Source organism: Fragaria vesca, linkage group LG4, assembly GCF_000184155.1.
Source record: "Fragaria vesca subsp. vesca linkage group LG4, FraVesHawaii_1.0, whole genome shotgun sequence".
Taxonomy (NCBI): domain Eukaryota; kingdom Viridiplantae; phylum Streptophyta; class Magnoliopsida; order Rosales; family Rosaceae; genus Fragaria; species Fragaria vesca.
In genome coordinates, this window is record NC_020494.1 from 11,682,685 (window position 1) to 11,687,282 (window position 4,598).

General features: G+C 37.6%; 1 pseudogene; it reads right to left on the minus strand.

Annotated features, from left to right (window-relative positions):
* Positions 1-1,123: 1,123 nt before the first annotated feature.
* LOC101297346 lies at positions 1,124-2,385 on the minus strand (annotated as a pseudogene).
* Positions 2,386-4,598: the final 2,213 nt, after the last annotated feature.

Sequence of the window (4,598 nt, forward strand, 5' to 3'; positions counted from 1 at the left end):
AGGCAAGATCGGAAGATAGTTGTAATTCTCGATGGAAAAAGCATATTTATCCAAACATGAACAAATGGCATACTTGTCTCAAGCGTTCCGAAAGAAGGGATGAAAGTGGAGCAAATCTCCAAGACATAGTGAGTTTTTATTTTTATTAATTATTTTTTTACTTATTACTAATAACAATTGTAGAATACTCTTTTTATTAGTGTTTGTTATGTAAAATAATTGTGTGACAATTTTTATCGTTGGTTGGATTTGATAGCAACGATTAGCCGAGAGTTTCTTTAGGGATAAGTCCGGAGGAGCACCATTTAAATTTGGTAAATGTTATGATCTTTGCAAAGATTGGGTGATGTTTCAAGATCCACCCCAAGAAGAATTCGGAGCAATACCTGTGCAACACAATATCTCAATTTCCTTAGAGGACGACGAGGATCCCATTGAGAATTCTCCTACTGCATCTCAAACGCCAATTCCTAGGCCTAAGGGAAGAAATGCCGCAAGAAAAGCAAGGCAAAAGGGCAAAGAGGAGGAAGTCAAAGCTATTGGAGAAGAAATGGTAGCCGGAATGCGAGAAATGGCGGCACAAATGAAAGTGGCGGAAGAGGAAAGGAAGAGAAGAGACAAGAAAAGGGAGGATCGAAGAGAGGTTGCTAGGTTAGAGAATATCTTAATGATGCAAACTCTTGATTTCACTCCAATGAGTAAAAAGTATTTTGATGGCAAGAAAAGGGAGGCACTTCACAAACTACAAGGACGAGAGTTGTTTCCGGATGAAGATGTTTATCGTCCACAAACGCCATCCGATGAAGATGAAGCTTAGTTTAATTGTTAGAGTGAATAAACTTTTATAATTGTAGGTTATTATTATGTGTAGTTAATGTAGGTTTTAAATTCAAGTTGTAATATTATAGTTAAATTGAAATAATTATGGAGTTGTCAATTAATTTTAAGTTTGTGACATAAATTGAAAGAAATTTTAATGTTATTCATCATAATTAATTGATAAGCCACACAACAATAATAATACGGATATGACAATGCAATGTCAATTATTACTACCAAACAAACTCACCACACTAAAAAAGAAAAAAGAAAGCCAAAAGTATTAATATAACTAGGTGCTCGATCATCCACATCGTTGGCCTCTTGTTGCCCAAAGATGCTTCACAAGATCTTGTTGTAGATTAGTGATTGCAGCTCTAGAGCGTATAAGCCTATAACGATGCATGTATTCATCGATTGAGATTTTGCCTGTTCTCGGATCGCGAGGTAAATTTGGACCATCATAAATTCTTGCTCGGGTTCTTCTTGATCTATTTGGGTCAGGTTCATCATCGTCGGACTCACCATCATGATACTCATGGCGCTCATCCTCCACAATCATGTTATGAAGTATTAAGCATGTAAGCATAATTGAGTTAAGTTTTGTTAGACTCCACCCCCTTGCAGGTTGTCGGATGATTGCAAATCGAGCTTGCAAAATCCCAAATGCCCTTTCAACATCCTTACGATATGCCTCTTGTTTAGTTGAAAAATACACTTCTTCTTCAGTAACAGGACGCCTTATTGATTGGACAAGTGTTGCCCATTTTGGATAAATTCCATCAGCAAGATAATAACCAAAATTAGCTTACCATTGATTTCATAATCCAAGTGTGGTGATTCGCCAGCGGTGAGAGCATCAAATAATGGTGAACGTCCTAGAACAGTGATGTCATTTTGCGCTCCTGGAATCCCAAAAAACGCATGCCAGATCCATGTGTCAAAGTCTGCCACAGCTTCCAGAACAATGGTTGGGCTTTTTGCTTTGCCACTGAAGCTTCCTTGCCACCCTGTAGGACAATTTTTCCACCGCCAATGCATGCAGTCTAATGACCCGATCATCCCTGGAAATCCTCGTCTCTCAGCTCGTTGTAGGAGCCTATCCAAATCATTTGCATTTGGTGCTTGGAGGTAACGCCCCTAGTAGATTGTGACAATGGTACGACAAAATTGTCCCAGGTTCTCAATCGCAGTCGACTCGGGCATCCTAAAGGTTTCATCCAAGGAATCTGTCGAGCATGCATTGGTAAGCATACGTAGTGCACATGTTAACTTTTGATGGGGCGAGAAGCTGGGTCGGCCGGAGTTATCATATGACTGCCTAAAGTAGGGATTGGCTGTCTGAACATTGTCTAACATGCGGAGAAAAACTTCGCGCCGCATCCTATAGCGTCGTCTGCACTCCACCTCGTTGTACACTGGATTTTCCACGAAGTAGTCGTTCAACAACCTTTGATTAGCTAGCTCACGTTGTCGGTTTTTGTAAGCGCGACCTGTAACAGAGCCACCCCATTGTGGTTGCTGTTGAAGTTGCTCATACGCCCACCAATTTCCTGCATCTGCCATCATTTGATTTGCAATTCTGAGGTTGGAATCAACTTCTTCCTCCTCATCCTCCTCCTCGTCTTGCATCTCCTCTTCTCTTGTAGTCATCTCCTCCTCCTCTTCTCTTGTAGTCATCTCCTCCCACTTGGCACGCCAATTGAAATTCATTGCAGATGTTTACTAAAATCTCTATGAAAGAAAGTGATTGAAGAGGAAGAGATGATGAAGAATGGAAGCCAAACTACACCTTTTATTGAGTTTGGAGCTGCAGATAAGATCTGCCATAAGGACACAAAATCTGTTCAAAAATCTTGAGAATGAATTATAACTCAACATGTGGCATGCAAAATCGTATCTGATAAATTCGAGAAGATAACATAGATATAAGAGGATATAAAATCTAATCCAAAATCTGAATAATTGCCTATAAACTGAAACGTGACACTATAAATCTTAAATGAAAAAAAAAGGTAAGATTTTGTTAGAAAATTAAAAGTAGAAATGCTAGTATAATTGTAAAATGCTATATGTTTAAAAAATATAAAAAAATTAATAAAATAACATAATATTTAAATTTATAGCCCTTTACGGTTGGAGATGGTCAAAATTATAGCCCTCACTATTCATGTAAATAGTGATTTCCAGGGGGTCAAAATTTAGCCCGGGGGCTATTTTAGCCCTTTTCCATTGGATATGGCCTTAGGACCCAAACTCAAGGGCCCCAAAAATTATTCATCCCTTTACATCCTTTATATAAGTTAAACAAAAAATTGAGAATACAAATGCAAGGCAAACCGCGCACATATTTTTTAAGAAAAATTTATGTCTCTATCACAATTTTATAGTGGAGATTGTAGAAAATTGTATGCCTTAATAGCTGCAGTTGCTCAATCTGAAAGAGGTTTGCTTTGCTGACTATTATGTGAGTAGTGAGTTTTCCTAATCAAATTACAATGGGGTTTGAATATTCCAAAAGAGCTTCTAACTTTCTAAGGCAATGTGGCCATTAGTTTTTTTTTTTTTTCGCTTAGATACCCTGAAATCTAAGGACTAGCCCTAGAGTCAAATCCATATCCCGCTAATCTATGTGCAACCATGTTTGTATTTCTTGGCGCAAATGCGCAATTGAAGACAAAAGCCATTCTTTTCTGTTAGGGAAAATTTTAAAAACCGTACATGAACTATCGTCCACTAATAATTAAGGTGAATATACTTTCGAAACTATCATTTTACTACATGACTTTACGTACCCGACATACTTTTAATTCATACCGTTAGTAACACCGTTAATTCAATATTTTATTACCAATTTCAAAGGGTAGATTAGTATTTGTCATGCCACTTCGTCCTGACCCTCTACTCACCTTCCTCACCTACAACCTACGTTGCATGGAAGCGGAAGCGGAAACGTGGAAGTGAAGCGTTCGGAAGCGCAGAAGCGTTTTTTTCTAAAATTATTGAAAGCGGAAGCGCTTTGGAAGAGTGAAATAAAATAATATAAAAATAACAATATAACTAGTTTTCCAAATCTTCTTATTTATTGTTAATAATAAATATAAATTAATGAAACAATTTGCAACCTCTTAATTATTTAATTGTTTAGCCTCTTAACAAGATAATTATCTACTATTAAGATAAGAGTAAATGACACTTTAGTACTAATTTAAGCTTCTTTTTGCCCATTTAAATGTTTTTAAAAGAAATATGTCAACTTCAATATAAGGTGTGTGAAATGTGCCTTATTGGACAAAACTTTTCTAATTGGCCCACTTTCAACAGTTTTTTCTGTCGAAAATACCCTCAACCCGTGGACTATATATACCAGACGAGATCCATTTTCAAATTTCTGTTTTGAAGAGAGAGAAAGTTTACTATCAGAGAGAGAGAGAGAGCGATCTCGCGCTCACGTTTCAGAGAGGACCGACGGCGTTGTTTCAGACGGCGATTTCGAGCCAATTTCCGTCGCGGTTTTCCAGCGGCAGCATAACCTCTCTTCCCGTAGCAGAATTACGTAGTAAATGGAGCTAGATCAGGCTTTAGTTTGCTCTTCGGTTCCTACTCGGTTTGAATCTCTTCAATTCCTCTTTTCTTTATGTTTTTAGTTGAATTATAGGTCGCTTCTTGAATGCGCTTCGTTTGCATGTTGTTTCGAAAATTTCTGGATTTTTTGGACTTGTTACTGGGGTAGTAATGTTTGCGATCTATGTCTTATTGTTGTTTTTAATGTTTTTTCT